Genomic DNA, 19,162 nt, shown 5'->3' with positions numbered 1-19,162 from the left:
GAGTGGTCTGTTTTCGCAGTTCTTAGTGGAGTGGTTTGTTAGGTACACATTTGCAGGGCATGCCTAAAGTGTGTCATATAAATCAAGTTTGGGAGCAAAAATATAATATGCAGTGAGGACTACAGTTGTCATACTGTATTTGAGGGCTCCATTTACTAAGCTTTGACACATAAAATAACCATTCAGGCTTATATAACATTTATTGTCATATACATTTCTGTAGTAACCTGAATAACTAAGTTAAATGCTGTCATATTAACATTATTTATTAGTATTATAATGTGAATCTAGCAGCTCAAAATTACATTGGCATTTGGATAAACATGCAAGAAGATCAACAGCATGCAATTAGTAATCTAACGTCCCTATTTTGGGTTAAAGGGAATTCACTGACATAGGCCTTAACCACACCAGCTTCATGGTGCACAGGATTGCAGTGCTCTGCCCTTTAATGGGGACATACCGCAGATAATTGTGTTTTCACTCTGTGGGCTGATTGTATCCCACTTGACATGACATGAAGCACCAGCAATTTAAACATGAATGTGTGGATGGGATTTGTTGTGCAAATCTGGGTGAGTTTGCATTCAGTATTACAGAAGATAATTGGAAGGGCTGTACATTCTTTGGAGAGAATAAGTGCAAGCAATGTTTTTGCTGCGTTCAATAAAAATACACAATAACACATCATTCACATTCACGAGGCTTTACAGTTTAGTCTAGATTTGAGGATATTAATAAACCAAAGATGTGTCTGGTGTAGCTAAGTAACATTTTCCTAAGGGAACCTAAGGGAACTACTACACCGATCGACACTGCCAAGCCTCCTACTTACCAACACCAGATCGATCACACACAAAATGGATGAGGTACAAATACACACGGAACTGCTGAGTGATATTTTGGCTGAACACACTTATCACGCATGGCAGCTAGCAGCTAACAGCTAGCAGCTAACAGGGCGAGCTAGCTACCAGCAGGATCGAGACAGGGTAGGTGAATTAAAACAATGTCGGAGTTGAAAACGCATCTTGTTGTCACGTAAGGGCCCTGTTCATGTTGCACAGATATTTTAATTGCATTTTGTGTCTGTTAAGAGGCACAAAGGCACTCTAAAACGTGCCCTGACAACTGCCGTTTTAGCTCAGTGGAAGCTTGTACACGTGGCTGCAGCTACTTCGTGTTGCCTGCACCGATTTGGGTCTGGGTTTTTTCAAACGAAAGTACACGCATATTTATAACGATCAAGATTAACGTAAAAATTGGCCGGAATTCTCCTTTAAGGGAGACCAGGACATGTACGGACATTTAGTTGATTCACGTTACTGGAGTTCCTCTAACCAAAAACTACTAGGTCAGCTCAGAAGATACTGGCACACACAGATGAATACATGTGTTTTTGATGCCAAGCCCTCTCATCTATTTGCTCCTCTTCCTTTCGATACAACTGATTACCCACAATTAACAGATCACTGGGATGCAGCACAATCTCATTACAGTTTTCTTTTCAAGTGTTGAATATGCTGAATTTGTGCTTCAGGAATCTTAAAGCTTATACAGTCACTGTACTGCAGCTCTTAAACGTTTTCCTCAGTTTATTGCAAGCGTTTCCTTTTCTTTTGATGGCTTTTTTTTCTTTCAGAGTAGATAAACTGTGTGAGTATATAAATGGCATTTCAAGATCTCTACTAACTAACTAAAAACCCAGAAAATCTCAAAGATGAATGAGTACCCTGTTGATAGTGGCAACGTGGTGGCACACAGTTGATCCATTACATCTCTAATATTGACAGGAATGTGTATCTCTTTGGGGCCTCAGGTACTGTTTTAAAACACTTTGGTGTTTGTACAGGCTTACATAAGGGGGGTAACATAGGAATTAAATTTGCGTTGTGTTCGTGCATGTGTGTGTTTTTGTATGTTCACATAGTTGTCCTGGATTTTAGCAGTGCGGCAGTGCATTAGCCTTAAGAGTTTATATCACAAGAAGTGAGCAGTTTCCTCAAAGGCTTCTGGGTTGTGGACATTATTTCTAAAGGCGGTGATAAATGGAGCTTGTTTGGTGTAACTTTCCCTCACAGCAAGGCTATCAATTTGCTCTGAGGCAAACAGCTGCTTTCTACTCTGAGCTGAACTGTATTAAATAGAGGCCAGGAAGAATTAATGTGATGATGAGAGCACTCGGTGGAGACTGAGAGGGTGATTTGGGGGTCTTTGACAAACAGACCCTGCTGCAGTTTCAATTGAGTTTAATGGGTTCATTTTTTGAATATCAATCTCCAAGTCCTTTGTTTGTTCATGTTTATGTTCTTTCCCAACAATCCCAATTTGAGCCAGGTTTTATTTAAATATTTGACTTGCGTCTGATGAATATACTACATTTTCAAGTGAGAAACGTGTATGATGCACAGACGTGAAGACAGAGTGCTCTCAACACTCACCACAGACAACCACTTCCTGTTTCCTTGTGTGCCATTTCTGATGAAGATTATATCAAGTCTGTTATATCTGTGTACTGAACTTAAGATTCAAGATTCCTTTCATTGTCATTCAGCAAAACACAGAATTGTAAAGCATGAACGAAATTACGAGCATGGCTCCTTTTAAAAACACAGATAAAGATAAAGAAGATAAAGATTAACAAGATATATGTCAGTAAAAATGATCTGTGCCATCTACTGCAGCTGATCTGTGACACTTTCTGTACTTTTTAATAAAACCTTAGATGTAAAATTTAAAGTTAAACTTGCATGTGATGATTGTTCACAACCGGAGCTTTCCCGTGATCATGATCACTGAATCTTCAAGAGGAGGAGGGGGAGGAAGAGAGATTTTTCAGGCCTCTGAGGTGAAGCACTAAATACAGTCGACTTTACAGTTTCATTTCTTTGTACCTTCTAGTGGGAGTTGTTTTATGAGGCTTTACTGCAGGGAGAACAACTTCACCACAAGTCAGCAGGATAACTGGCTCACCGACACGACTAATAGACTCACAATTCATTGTAAATGATTTAATAGGACACAAAGAGATGTGAACTTTACTTCTGAGCTGCCATACCGATTTTAATCACCAAGCCAGGCCCATATTGTATGGTCAAAGTCTAAAGTAAGTGCATACCTGTCCAACTGTTTACCTGCACCTCAAGCACTCCTCCGCCTCTGAAGGAGAAACCTGTCTATCGTCTTTCATGCTGTTTGAGGTGTGGCCCTCTGGTTGGACCTCTCTGCTCTCCCCTCCCCCGCAGCAGCACCATCCAATCCCTGCCATATGTAGAACTCACCTGAAAGAATTTACATTTAGGGCCGATACTCACCGCTGATTGGCCAGGTAAAAGCACTCTGCCTCAGGGCTCCCCTACCAATGGCAACAGCGCTGCGTGACTCATAGGGAGAGGACAAGTTGCTTCACTACACTTCTCCTTTTTCTGCTTCAAACAGCAGCCATTGCATTGTGTTTTTTTTTTCACCCTCCTCTTCAGTTTTGTTTTGTCGCTGTGAGAAAGAGGTGTGAGGCTGGCCAGTGGTCCACACCTTCAGACAGCTTTGTCCCCCCTGTGAACGCACCTTGGATTATTCCCCTTTTAGCCTTTTGTTGTCTATTTTTCCTATTGATTTTCATTGGTTACTGTGATCGTCACTTGTTCGGTTGCTATTATGGACATTGTCACCCGAATCCTGAGTCTTTGAGGTCAGTGATGAATAGTTCTCCTCCTCTTCACACTTTACCTAATTTGATGGTTCTTATTAGTAGAAACAAATGGCTTATAATGGGTTTCTGACTATTTTTAAGTTTTGGAAGTTTCAATCAATATTTCTGTATTAAGGGCTTAACATAGGCTATATGTATATTGTATTTGTTAGTGGATAGGCAGCTAGGTAGTTAGGTCGCCATAATGTGTACCTTTGGCTTTATCGTAACATTTTTGTTAGCACACTTGACATGTTAAGGTTTTGTTAAAGGGGGCTTTAACAAGTCATGCAAGTTCAATTATATATTATTTATATATTAAACTTTTATGTTGGGTTGCATACATCAAACTCGGTTGACACCTTCTACAGCTTGACAACGCGTGAGATCAGGTAATAGGTTTTTGTGTTTGCCATTTTAAGTAACTAACTAATACGAATTATCTTTTGCTGATTTGTGTGATTGCTTTTCTTTTATGAATTGTTGCCTTATATGGTGTGCTGAAGCAAGGGCGGGAACAGTGTTTTGCAAGCCCCTTGACCAAGCCCACATGTATTTTTCATGGTGTAGTAACTAATGACATATCACGCTGATTTTGATCTTTGAAAACTTTTCAAAATGTAATACCGTCCTTATTTAAAATGTTAATTGCTGCATCAGTAGACACAAAAACTGCTGTGGGTTTGCTGTTGTTGTTCTCCACAGTCTATTGTGTGCAATCAGTCATGCAGTGCTTCATGCATCAAAATCTTCAGTTTATCAGAACAGAATGTTGCTCGTCTTGTAAAGTAGAGGCACACAAGGTCTTCATGTCAATTCAGGGGGAAGTTTGAACCCACAGTATTTTGCTTCCCCTTTTATGCCAATATTAGTTGATCTTCCCTAAAGACTTTTCCCCATCAGCCAGTTAAATTCTTCTTATTAATGTTACTGAGAATCTGTTTCTGAAAGTTGTTCAGTGCTGCAGAGATAAAAGCACACTTCCTGTTTCACCAGAAATCTACTCTGCACTTTTTTGGATCCCACAAGACATTGTGCACATACTATATCACTGAATAAACACGTCTACAGTTTGAGCGACATCTAGATTTTACACCCACTTTTTATTGAATCTGTTTTAAAATTCTGCTGCAGTATACTGCACACAGCACTGTAGTTATCCTAGAAAAGCCCTGAATCAGTGCAGATTTTATCCAATTTTGGTCAAACTTTTTTTTATGTAGTTATACACGAAAGACCAAAGCTTGTGATTGTTTCATCAGTTCGGCATTCAGAATTGATTATGTTGATGTAATGTCTGACGTAACTCACAGTTGGGGCCCAAGACAGGCAACTGAGAACAGATCACTTCAGAGATACCAAAATGAAAATGTCTGTACACTGTAGGCTTAGTTTCTAAGCTATTATTAGGTTTGGATCAATTGCCTTGCACTCTTATTTGTATTAAACACCTGCTGTAGCATCATGACCCAGTAAGTGAATAGCTCTGTTGTGCTGAGCAGATCTGAGTTTGCATTTGACCTAACTTTTTCATCATACTCTGTGCCCACCCTGATTTGGATTGTAAATGAGGCCCTCGTGCCTCAGAGGATGCAGTAGGTGCTGTTTATCAAGGCTTTGTGTGTGCCTTAGTCAGAGGACATAAAGGCTGATGAAGAGACAGAGAGAAGGGGCTGGACAGTAGTGTCAGGTAGGCTCGTCTTTCAATACAAAGTCAACAAGTCTTAGCCTGTAATTAGATCATTAGGCTTGGGCAAGATGACGGAGGCGTTGCAAGAGAAGGGCATGACGATAGGAGGAGGTGGGGTAGAGTTTATTACTACAGTCCCAGCATGCCGAGATATGTAAAAATGGACAATTTCAGTTTCATGTTACAGACACATACTTATAATAGAATAAACACAGACAGTGTTTGACCATACAAAGCCAACTTTGTATGGTCAGGTACAAGTTGTATTTTTATGCCTGGAATTGAATAACCAGAGAACCAGCTTCAGTTACATGTGGCCAGGTACAAACTGTTCTTTATCACAAGGATCAAAGGTATCAAAAGTTTTTCTTTCTTTATATGCATATCATATCTGTTGGCAGCAATAATGCAAATGTAATGCCTTTGCACAGATTAAATATTATACTGTTTGAATGTCAGTGGCATAAACAAGCTTGTCTTAACCTGTTTGGTCTTGATATGGAAACCAAGTGGAGAAAGTTAAAACTGATAAAATGTTTAAAACCATAAGAAGACCATTATTGTCTCTCATTTATTGAGGGGGATGCACAGGGAAGGTGGACTTATAGTGAAGCTAGTAGATTCACATGTCTTGTTTACCCACAGTCATTATCTTTTAATGAACCTGCCTGGAAAATGTTAATATGAGAAAGCAGTCAGAGCTCCCATCCTGTTTTGATGGTTTATATGGCTGTTTTTATATTGCCCAAGGATGGATTTGCATCATGTTTCCATGTCAGTTTCTCAATTTCTTCTGTGCCATTTTCATTTCCATAGCACTCTCTTTTTCTGGAGTGGATGGAGGCTTAAAGGTTGAACAAGTGGGCTTGTGACGGGAAGTTTGAACTCCTGTGACCAGCTGGAAAAAAACTGGGTGGGGAAAGTTAATGTGTAACAATCTCCTCTGCCCTAACGGCTACTGTCAAGGTGCCACTGAGCAAGGCACATACTGTGTCTCCAGGTGCTCCAGACAGCTACACTCAGCAGGTCAAAGCCACTTGTGTGTTGCAGGTACACTTAGGAAACCCTCCCTTGATAAATAAAGTGAAATCGATTGAGCAACTGTCTCTCCATGTTGCAACTGTCTCATACTCGGAGCATGCAGGGACTGGTAGCCGTTGTTCTGAGGAACATGACGAAACTGTGATCATCACATCTGAACACAGAGCTGATACAAATAGTCTTTCTCTGTCCAGACAGATTTAATTTGAGCTCTGAAAATCTTGATTTGTATCAGAGAAGCAGGGATTATGTTTTTTTCCCTTGTGTCTTCCTTATCAGACTTTTTTCCCGAGAACGGAATAGGATGTGATGTAATGCTGGACTTCTCAGTGATTACAAACGCCTTTGTGATCCAACATATCCAATGGGTGGCTTAGGTCTTTCAAAGATTTTTATTTATGCTTTAGTGGTTGATGTATGGTAAAGTGACAAGACTTTGTGTGTGTGTGTGTGTGTGTGTGTGTGTGTGTGTGTGTGTGTGTGTGTGTGTGTGTGTGTGTGTGTGTGTGTGTGTGTGTGTGTGTGCGTGTGCGTGTGTGCGTGTGCGCGTGTGTGCGCGTGTGCGTGTGTGCGTGCGTGCGTGCGTGCGTGTGTGTGTGAGAGAGAGAGAGAGAAAGAGTGAGATGTGAAATATCAGGTCACACCTTTTGACAACAATCTTTGGTTATACAACTTACCTTATGCTGGTCAGGGCACAGATTGTGTGCAGTAAAAGCAAGAGTCTCCTCTTAACATGGGTGCAAATAGGTCCACTTACTGCGGCGTCTAGCCTCAACACAGTATATCATGCTCAGTGGTAGAAAGTAACTAAGTACATTACCTGAACTACTGTACTTTAGTACAATTTTGAGATACTTTTACATTTCAGAGGGAATGTTGTACTTAGTACTCCTTTACAGCTACTAGTTTACATACAAAACCAACAATGACGTTATTCTGCTGCCTAATGAGTAGGGCTGGTTAACGAACTTCGATACACTGACCGAATTTCCTTCCATAGTATAATGTATCGAAAAATACCTTGTCATTCAATACCAAATTTCAATACATAAGGAGTAAATCTCATTAGCGTCAATGAGCCAATAAGCATGCAGCATGCTTGTACCAAGATCTAATAATGCTTATATTGGGCTGTCTAACCTTACATGTCGTAGAAGCATGCAATAAAAACCCTGTTACGCACAGGCGGGGCTTACATGTCTGTTGTCGTATTTTGAAAGGCCTGATTACAATGTGCGTCACAGGTGTAAAGGAGCTGACAATTTGTTTTTACCATAATGTGAAAAATAGGTTTTATAAAATTGGTATCAAAAAATCGTTCAGGAACTTGTATCAAATTCACGGTATCATTACCGGTATCGGTATTACATTAAATTTAAATGATACCCAGCCCTACTAATGAGTACTTAAGTATTTTTTAATGCAGGACTTTTACTTGTAATTAAGTACTTTTACATTGTGGATATAATACTTTTACTCAAGTAAAGGATCTGAGTACTTCTTCCACCATTGATTGTGCTGGATTTACTTTTTTTTTTTTTTAAAGTGGATGTGAAGTGCTTCCCATATATTTCTGAATAAAAAGTTGCCTTTTGTTAGTGGATATCGTAAAGCTCAGGTGATGATGAGTCCAAGCGACCATAAGAAACAGTGAAAAATGAATACACTAATCATGAATTATGAACTAGACAGTCAGCTGCAGAGGCTGATACTGTTCAGATTGTCTTTTTGGAAATTAATTGCCCTTTTAGTAGCATGCAGTTCATATGACTAACTTTAAAGTGTTATATACTCAACAATTTTCTCTAGTGAACTGCTTTACCATGGAAATGGTGATAATGCCTGTATCTTGATATCAGTCATGCTTGTATGGGTGGAGGCAGGTTTTAGGTGCAGGTTTATTTTTGTGCCAGATAAAAGCAGCATGCCAAACCTCATAAAAAATTCCATTACAGCTTTCTGTTGGCTTGTCATTGTTTGAAGTGCAGTTATTTTTTGTAACTGTATGGTAATTTGTAAATACGGAAATATGATACAGCCAGCTGACTGCTACAAATTGATAGCACTGTACTATATAATGCAGTGGCCTGAAAACACATTCAAATTGCAATATTTTTCATTTCCAATTATGTGGGTTCCACCCTGCTTGAGGTAACATGGCTAAAAAAAATGGCAGTGAGATGCATTTGAACATAAAACTGACATCCTCAGTGAAATACGTTTTAGCTAGTGTCTGTTTCCAACTCCCTCACACTCCCTCATGCTAATTTAAACATCATGTTGGCTTTAATGCAGTATCACTTGGTACAAAGAGGCATTCTGACCAGGCACAGAGGGAAATTGATTTCCCACATGGTTTTCGGAGGCTTTGGTCCCAGACACCCAGCTGCAGTGGTGTCTGTGTCTGGAAGCCTCAGAAGCAGGCTGTTATATGGAAAACTGTCCATGCCCATAATGACTCCAGCACTTAAATGATCTGTTGAACTCCCATCTGAGTGGAAAAGGTGTCAGTTATGGAGGCCATAATTAAAGTTCATTTATTTCTTAATTTATGTATGTTTGTCTTGAAACCTCTCCTCCTTTTTCTTGATGCTTTGATTTTATTTAAATGTCACCTTGTGAGCAGAAATGAAAGGACCGTGGCAGAGGCTCGGGCATTTAATTTAGCCTAAATTGAGCCTCAAATAGCCACATTAAAAAGAACGAAGGTGCCCTTTTTGTGAAAATTTGTCATGAAATGCGGCTGGTGTGGTGGACATGATGTGTGGAAAAAAAGGGGCTGAACCACAGGTTTGACAGATACATGCCACAAAACACGTCAGTGCACACACATAGAGCTGCATGCAGAAGTTACAGATTTTGGGGATAGTAACTCTACAGTGACATTTTAATTTCTTCATAAATTTGCCCATCAAGGAAATCCCAATTGAAACTGAAACATTTTATATATTATTATTATTATATTAATGCTGCCCTATTGACATCAAAACAAACATTTCACTTATGCAATTGTTTTACATTTTTAGAAATATGCTTATTCACTTTCTTGCTGAGAGTTGGACGAGAAGATTGATAGCCTACCACTCTCAGATCTGTCTGTTAAATATAAAGCTACAGGTAACAGCTGGTTAGCTTGGCTAAGCACAAACAAATAGCCTAGCTTTGTCCAAAGGTAGCAAATTCCACCCACTAATACTGCCAAAGGTAGCTAAATAACATGTAATCCCTTCTTTGGTTAATTCATACAAAAACCAAAAGGTGTTAAAACGGAACTTTGTGGTTTTACAGGGGTTATGTGCCGTACTATTTCTTGGCCAGGTACAGATTACACAAACAATATATAATGTGTGAATTAGTGAGATTTAGAGGTGCTGGTAGGAAGATTGTGTTCCTCTGGACAGGCTAGCTGTTTCCCTGTGCTTCCAGTCTTTATGCTAAGGTAAGCTAACTGTCTCCTGGCTTGAGCTTCATATCTACCGTATAGACATGAGAGTGATATCAATCGGTCTTGTCTAATTCTCGACATGAAAGCGTATTTCCCGAATGTTAAACTATTCTTTCATGACTGTCAAGAGTGCTGGTCATTAGTGCAGCAGATTCACATCACTATTATTACAAGTCTCTGACATCATGTTTCTGGGACAACCTCATAACTAAATCGGTATCTTTGCAGTGGTGGTAAAACAACATCTTCCATTTTCTCGAATAAATATTTGCTTGTACAAAAAGGCTTAACACTTTTTACTATTTATTTATTTGATTCATAATAGCAGTTAACTACACAGGCAGAAGCCATTTGAAAATCTATTCAGTTGTCTGTTTATGCTCGTCTGGCTTTGTCTTCAACATACGTCCTTGCAAACACACCGGGCCTTTGCTGAGCTGAGTGAGGCCCACCTTCTCCCTCTTTCTTTTACTACATAGCCTACTTTACAAGCCCTCTCCCTCTGCTTGTTACTAAGCAACAGCCACTCCTTGTTTACCTTTGCGTTTTTGCATTGTGATTCTCGTCAGAACAACATAACCCCAGCCCCTCGGGAGACTGACTGTCAGGCCTCTTTATTCAAAACAGTATTAAAGCAAAGGCTACCTTGTACATACATTATTAATTAATTAATGTATGTGTCCTCCTGAAAACATAATTTACATATATCCCACATATAATTATTACAGATCCATAACATGGTTAAACAATAGCGCCATGTACAGTAAATATTTTCTTATATAACCAAATTGAGCACGCCAGGTAGTTTATTGTCCTCATCTCCTGCACCCAGGCTGCACCTTCCTCCCCATCGCCTGACTATCATAAATGAGTGTATTTCATAAAGCCTCCTCAAATATTGACCAGACTGTCCTTCTCCTCCCTGCACATGCTCAAATACTTCTCCAAAGAGGTGAATTGAACCTTTGATTGATGTTTGAAGCAGTTGAAATAAATGATCTAAATGAAAATGGTTGGGATTAGTACAGTAATCCTAACTTTCACATTATAAGTATTATTATATGTTTATAAATAGAAAGAAAACAGAAATAATTCACTTTAGAAAACCTTTAACTGCTCGCAGCACTTATGAGTTTAAAATTGGGTCACACAAGCTGAACTTTGTAGACTCATATAAATATCTAGGTTTCTATACTGATGAACATATGAATTTCAGAAATGGTGTTAAGGTTCTTGTTGATTCAGCACGTAGAGCTTTGGGAGGAATCATTGGTAAAAGCAAGAATCTGAAAGATATAAGTTTTCAAACTTATTCTAAATTGTTTCAAGCCTGTGTTTGCCCTATACTTGATTATATTGTGGGTGTTAGAGGACTTAGGAATATATCTAATTGTGAATTAGCGCAAAGTAGTGCCATAAGATATTTTCTGGGTGTGCATAAATATACCCCTACATTGGCGATAGTGGGAGACATGGGATGGGAATCATGTGAGGCTCGCTGGAAGATATGTATGGCCCAGTTATGGAATTGTCTATTATGGACGCAAATAGGTTGACAAGGAAAATATTTCTCTGGGATAAACACATTCTTGGTCCTTGGTCTAACGACATATGCAAATTGTTTTGTAATTATGGTTTTGGTGAGTTATTTCTTAATAATGAAAAGCTGAATATTGGTTTGTTTAAAGAATCTGTGTTCATCAGAATATGGCACTGAGAATTATGTTGTATATAATTTGTCAAAAAGGCAAAGATCTTTATGTGCTCAAGTGAGATCTGGTGTTTTGCCTTTGACTGTTGAAACAGGACGATATGTTAATTTAGAAGAGGAAAAACGGATCTGTCCCATGTGTTGTTTGAATGATGTAGAAAATGAGTTCCATTTTGTTTTCTATTGTCCTTTTTATTGTGAACAGCGTTATTTTTTGTTTCGTAGGATAAAGGCAGAGATTGACTTGGTAAATATGGATGATGCTCAAAGACTGAGATGGCTGTTCACATATTCAAACATATAAATTAGCCAATTATCTAGATAAAGCTTGGGAGAAGAGGAAAAAAGCTCTTTATTGAGATGAATTGTAGATGAGAATTTGTTGTTTGTGTGTGTGTATGTGTATGTATATATATGTATGTATATACATATATGTATGTATATGTGTGTGTATATGTATATATTTGTATTCATGTATTCCTCCGAATGATTTGTATATGCGACAGGAAGATGTTTGTTAAATAAGTAATTTTGTGGTGTCTTGTAATCCCATGTGGGATGGGCCAACATGTTTGGCATGACACAGAAATAAAACATAACAAAAAAATAAATAAAAATAAGTAGTGTAGAATAGTTCAGACATCATTACAGAAAACATGTCATTGTCAAGATGAACTGACTGAGGTGCAAGTGATGAGGTAATACCTAAAGCATGTAATCCAACCATTCGTCATGACCTGATGAGTTGTAGTTTAGGCTGTCACATGGCTTTACACTTTGTGTCCCTATTTGAAGTATGCACCTGATATCATGACTCAGCACTTCTGTCCTAAGATCCAGGAATGGGGCTGACGTTTACTGGCTTCAAATTAGAAACATTGGCCAGTGATACCTAATACCACACTGACCTAGTATCCAATTGTGTGAAATCAGATAAGCTCTCTTGAAGGGGCTAAGCTGTCTCAGTGTAAGTGGTCCCTGCAAGGCTTTACAGGGGATCAGATGAGACGAGCTGATTTAGTCGTTATTAGCTGCTAAACTGAAGCTTGATCTGCGGCAATCTTAAAAGCTAAAGCTGCAAATTAGCATCTTCCATAGTGTTTTAGCCTTTAAGGACACATTGTACATAATATAAATATACTGTGGTGTGACACACTGTGAGCTGACAGAATTGATAGTGGATTTAAAAGAATAATTCCACTTATTTGCTTTCTTGCAGAGAGTTAGATGAAAAGATTGCTACTGCTCTCAAAGCAAAGCACAGCTGGGAAACAGCTAGCTTGGCTCTGTCCAATAAGAATGTAAAATCGACAAGCTGTATTATAGGGGGGTTGGGGTTGACTATCTGCTGTTAGGCAGATTTTTTTACCTTTGAAAAGAGCCAGGGTAGATGTTGACCCCTGTTTCCAGTCTTTATCATAAGCCAAGCGAACCGACTGCTGGCTCTAGCTACATACATTCTTGAGATTGGTGTTGATTTTTTTCATTTAACTGTTGGCAAAAGCAAATAAGCATCATCCCCAAGATGTTGAACTATACCTTTGAGAAGAGCTTGACCCCAAAGTGCATGACAAGACAGAGGAAAAATTTGATTATTTCCTTTCTGATCCAATTCCCTCCTATAGGCGTTTTGCTGCATGCCTGACTATGGGTGGACACATCAGCCTGTTTGTGTCCAGACCTGTTTGGTATGCAGCCTCCTCTGCAACAGCCCGGTCCCCTGGTCCCAGCCTTGACTCAGACTTGGAGCCCTGAACTTTTCAGGGCTCCATCTGAAAACACACCTAGTAGTTTGCTGCAACGCTGGTGTGGAAAAAATCTTGGCAAAATTCATACAGCATATATAAACTCTAACTGGAATTTCTCTGGAATTAGCTATTGTGGAAAGTTACATAATCTGATGGCGGCTATCAGGGTTACATTTGGCACTGTGCTTTATAGATTAAGAAAGAAACAGGAATGTCATCATGTTTTTTTTCAAGCTTGGTTGAGAGTACGCTGCTGGTATTTTTCTGGTATGATGCCCTCTCTTGTTCTTGCTGATGCCAGTATACCTGCGCTGTGACATGTTATAATTGGTATGAATGTAAACACATCAGGGATGGGCGTGTGAAAGACACCCACAATAAACAACAGTACCGTTACCATTTCTCTGGCGCAAATATTTAATACCAAGCAGCAGCACATTTGTAAAAGCCAATATGTAAATGACACATGTTCAGACTCTGGCAATCATATAGCATTACACAAATTAGCGTTTTGTTAGATAGGAATATGTAAACATACATTAGCTAGTGTAGCTTACTAGGAGCCTAGATCGACAGTGAAGCTAACGTTAGTATTGGGCTAATATGACTAACACAACATAAATTGCTAACGTTGGCTAGACATTTCCTGAAAACAAAAATATATCCCCCCCTCCCCCACATAAACAAAACAAAAAAAACGTAACGTACCTGTCCAACAGAAAGACGGCAACCACAGCTTCACTTTCCCTTGTAGCTCATTCAGTGGTCACTCCAGTTTGTCCTCTCAGTATCTGCAGCCTGCCTTTTTAGTTGCGACCTTTTAAGCTTCAGTCTCTTTTCTTTGCTTTTTCAGCAGGGCAGGAGGTTGTAAGTAAGTGCGGCAGTGGCAACTTTTGCTGAGTTTCTCCTCCATTCTTCAGCAGACTTAAAGTAATTCTGCGACACGGCACGCACTGAGTTCGGGCTCGTACACCGGAGGGGTGCAGCGGGGCAATAAGGCATTTTATTGGTTCTTAAACCAATCAAACCGAGCAGCCCATTTGGTTTGATTGGTCAGAGTTTTTACAGGATTACAGCAGCTAGAGATGATGGATCTTTTTCACTCCTTTTTCGGAGCCCATAAGTTATTAATAGCTGTCTGGGTGTGAAGACCATTTCAAAAGAATATATTAAAAAGTGTATAATGGAAAATGTTACCGACCCTACCTTTTAACTTTGCTTATTATAATTTAGGAGAGTTTGTATAAAATTGTTTTAAATTTGACTTTTTTCGTTGTACAGAAAGTTTAATCTATGCACTAGCCTCCTGTACATGTCTAATGCCTGTGGGGGGCTTGCTTAGTGTATAAAAAGGAGGGAATATAGCATTTCCAGTCTAGTCATGTATCAAATTGCTCCCACACAGCAGCCAAAACTGCAGCAAAAGCCAGGATGAAGCATTTCAAATATGTCTGCAAGAAAGGAATCAGCAGGGCAGTGTGAGGCAACCAACACACACGCACAGACTTGCATGTTTTTATCCTTATCCTTACTTTTAGTGTTTTTTACTTGGAATCAGTGAGATTTTAAAATTACGTGATTGAGCTGAGACACAAGAGAGGCTGTAGGGAGCAACACTAGCTGCTTCTACCTGGCAGGTTCATATTGTTTTCACATATAATTTAAGATCTCCAGAACTTAATCTTCTAAAAGAAGACACCTGAACAGTGTCAAGATATTGTTGCTGCTTGACCACATGTTGTATGACACGAAGTGTCCATTCAAAAGCAGTTTGTAATATAAAAGAGAATGTGTTGTCATTAAGTGATTAGGTCAATACTATGACCATGGCTAAACTGGCAAGGCTAAAGCAATTGGAACATTAGCAAAAGCAATACCAAGTTTATTTCTATAGCACATTTCATACACATTGGCAATTCATGGTGCTTAACATAGATAAAAGCAAGAAGGAACATCCATATATAAAATATTATGATAAGATACATATAAATAGTAATTAAATAGAAAATAATACAATTAAGAGAAAAGTAATATAAAAATACAAGGTACATAAAATAGAAATAAAAAAGTTAAAACTCAAAAGCTCAATCATAGGCACACGAAAACATTTATGTTTTTAACATGGATTCAAACATTTGGTGCACATTTAATGTATATATAGGCAACTGGAAGCCAGTGTAAAAAGTTTAGTGCTCTGTTAAACCCTGCAGTGGAAAAGGTTTGGTTCCACCAGTCTGGATCCAGTCCTGATTGGCAACGGCCACGGTCTAAGGCTTAAATTTCTTTTTTTTAATCTATCTCCTTGTTCTTTTTTTTATCAGCAAAGAGTTATATAGAAACCAATTGAATGTATAATTTTTAGCCTGCCCTGGCTGTAGTTTTCACCGGTTAAAATGTTAGATTATATCAGCTGGAAGATCAGGCTAAGATGGCACTTTCCCCACCATTGATAGGCCTACACCTTTTTCCTACTCCACATCTTACTAACAATGTCCAGATGCTCTAATAAAATTGTACAGCCTTGTGGACATTAAAGCAGCATACAATGCATCAAACTGTGATGTCTGAGGGTGCAGATGTTATTTCTAAAACTTTGCTGCAATTTCCTGTCCTGTTTTCACAACATCAATGGTTCTTCCTATCTGTGACATAGGGCCTGTTGCCACATAATAGAAATAGGCCGCTGGGGGTTGTTTCTGACAAATGGGCTGCATCTGTTAAGTTATGTGCTTCTTTGTAGTAAAAGCTAGTTTTGGATTCATCTGGTAAGACATCAGTAATATAGTCAACATGGAAATTAATGACACATGCAGTTTTGAGGGATTTGTATGTTTACATTTCCAGGCTTATTATGTGTTTATATTAACTAGGAGCAGAAGTTAATTCAGCCAATGGAATTTTTATACATGGTTAATGAATGGCTTGTACGTGCTTTAAGGCGGTTATTCTCAGTGGCTCATAAAAGGTTTGCGGGGTGCTCTAGTTGCACACACTGCAGTTTGTGTACTGTTACACTTATATGCTCGCATTCTGACCTATAAGTAAAGACTGTGTGACAGGAACTTTGTAGTTTGTTCTGAGAATTTATGTAAAACCGACTCATGGGGCCCAATGAGGGAAGGTGTGTGTGCGTGTGTGTGCGTGTGTGTGTGTGTGTGTGTGTGTGTGTGTGTGTGTGTGTGTGTAAATGAATGGGTGGGGGGTTAGTAATGCTGTCTGTGTTTGCTCGCCTTGTGTCAGCATTGTGGGGAAGAGATGCTGCAAATGGCAGGTGTGGCTTTAATTCACCATCACTGTCATTAAACAGCCTGTGGGTAGCAGGCTCGAAAAAGTCAGAAGGTGAGACAATATCTAAGTGTGTCTCATTTGCAGATCGTATCCTGCTGCTCTATATAGTATTTATGGGGCCGAATCAAATACTGTATCTGTGCTTAAAATACTGGAGATTTTGAGTCTTGCGTGCAAAACACGCTTTCTATCTAACACGCCTTAAAATTCGGTGTTAAGGTACCAGCGATGACATTATCTAAAAACAATCTAATAGAGAGTTAATCATTTTCATCTTTTACGTCACTCGTGGAGATATTTCTAGAAACTGACTATATTGTTTATGTAGGATATGCTACCTGTGTCATAGGCCTCATATCTGTGAAAGTAATAGCACGTTGTATGAGAAGGAAGGAGGGGGAGTTGAGAACTTTCCGCTCTTACACAGAGTAAGACATTTTCATCTGAGTGTGGTCTAACAGACAGGAAGCAGCAGAAACCCACTGCTTAGTGATGCTGTTCTTATGAGTGCAAGATTCACAGGTCAGTTTGTGGCTGTTTTTTTCTACCCGGTTTAAAATATTTCACTGCTATTTCTGGTTGTCATTATTTCTCTTATATGCCCTAAAACAAGAAAGTCCAGTACACTGTGCTAAGATAGGGGCATGATAGAAGAGTATATGACGTAGCCTGTAAAGTCTCAGCAGGAAACATGCCTTTTGCATATTTGAATGAAAAATGACCAAAAAATAAGTGGAATCTGGTCTTGGAAACGTTTCTAAACTTTTGTCACTGGGGACATTACTAAGCTTTCATCCCTGTTCTCAGACCTTATTATCCCACCAAGGCTAATGTCTAATCTTCCAAAAAATACCAACAGTATGTTAGTTGGCACAAACAACTGTTGTCACAGAAAGGCATGGGTCCTTCTCCTAGACCTAGAGCTTCGAGCCTGAGTGGAAAAATACAAGGTTTGCATGAGATGAGATTAAATTCCATTCTCCTTCTGAATGCCTGGGCTCGAGGTGACACTTTCCTTTCAGTCTTCATTTTGGCCTGGGCACAGCAGAGCCAAATGCCTCCTACTTTAAGACAGACACAATATAGTGTGCTGGCTTGGACGCAGTGCCCTCTCATTTGTGTTTCTGATGCCTTGTGTCTTGCAGCTGCATGCTATTAACCAGTGTCTGTGCCTGCCTCTGTGCCCGTCTCTGCCATTTTATCGCCACACGCATGGTGTGGCCTCAGGATTGCAGTGAAAGCACTTCTTTATTCAACTCACTATAGTGGAGTTTGAAACATGGTGAGACATGCTGTATTGTGCAACACTGGGTGGTGAGTAAAATGTAGAATGCACAAAAAATACTGTATACAAAACAGTTTTTTATGGTGCTGACAGTGCTGTAGCAGTGATGTCTGCCATTGATGCAACTCCTTAAATAACACTTTTCAGACACTGTGACCTTCTACTGCTATAATTTGATCAAGACTTTTTTGTTACCTTGAAATGTAGTGTAGACTACTATACATACTGTACGTTGTCTTTCCCTGAACAGAGCCATGTTTTTACTTCAAAAGAGTTGTGTTTGAGCAGTTGTCCTTGGTGCTAAAAGTTCTGTTGTTACATACTGGTGCATAGTTTAATGACATCTGTACCAAAACATGCCCAAAAGGGAACTGCTGCCCAGAAATGATGACCAGAGGATCCTCTGATGCCCATATGGGCTATCACAGGACTCCAGGAATGAGCTCGAGCCTCATATCACTGAGTCATTTCCTTTACAGGAACCCAGAGGATCCTGCAAAAACAGCATGTCTGTGCTGACAACCATTCAATAACATGGTAGTGGTAAGCCCACACATTTTCTGCCATCTTGCACACCGGTGTTTTCCTGAACAGCTGAGTGGGGAAAACTAAACCTTTGCAGGACTCATTTACGGTTTTCTGTCAGTACTGGAATGTGTCTCCCAGCACTGCATGATGAAGGGCAAAATCACAGCCTCTGTAAGTTTTGAAATCTTTGCAGGTGTGAGTGAGCACAGAGGACATATACCTGTGTGGGAAAAAGATTTCAAATACCAGGAATACCACCCGCTCTTTGACATCTTTAAGTCCTGTGACTACCTTATCGTATTCACCCCAGTACACTGCTGAACAGTCATGCCACCTGAACAAATCTGCATATTTGTAACCTGAGCTGAAAATGGCTGATAAGTAAAGTTTTCCCTGGTCCTTTTCTCGCATCTAACAATGTTTGCGCTCACCACATGCAGGGTGAGTCATTGCATAGTCATTCAATTGGCTTAAATTACCTCCTTTCATGGTCAACAATGAGCTCAGCTGAAGAGACTAAAGCAGGGGAAGTAGGGCCTTCTGGGAATGCTTCATTTGTTCATGAATCCTGACTCTAATTGGTTGTTATTGCGACTGGCAGTCACCATGCTGTAGGGGTGGAGTAGGCCAGTGTTTGCTTCATACTCCTCAGTCTGCTGCACACCAGGCTGCCATATATAACAGACAGTTGTAATCGCCTGAGGAGGGGAAATTGATAACAAGATTCACATCACCATG

General features: G+C 39.5%; 1 protein-coding gene across 4 annotated transcripts in view; it reads left to right on the top strand.

Annotated features, from left to right (window-relative positions):
• The window catches only part of elf1 (E74-like ETS transcription factor 1), a 42,059-nt gene that overhangs the window by 6,728 nt on the left and 16,169 nt on the right, over positions 1–19,162 (top strand). For 2 of the 4 annotated variants that reach the window (XM_031302839.2, XM_031302835.2), the window contains exon 1: positions 3,414–3,688. The exons of 1 other annotated variant lie outside the window; for it this stretch is intronic. The gene's annotated coding sequence lies outside the window, so the exon portion shown is untranslated. Of the gene's footprint in view, positions 1–3,413; positions 3,689–4,059; positions 4,081–19,162 lie in introns of those variants that run through there. One more of the 4 variants, XM_031302838.2, reaches the window with a different exon arrangement.

Source organism: Sander lucioperca, chromosome 1 (assembly GCF_008315115.2).
Source record: "Sander lucioperca isolate FBNREF2018 chromosome 1, SLUC_FBN_1.2, whole genome shotgun sequence".
Classification (NCBI taxonomy): Eukaryota; Metazoa; Chordata; class Actinopteri; order Perciformes; family Percidae; genus Sander; species Sander lucioperca.
The sequence above is the reverse complement of the archived record's forward strand: the minus strand, read 5'-3'. Positions and strand labels throughout refer to the sequence as shown.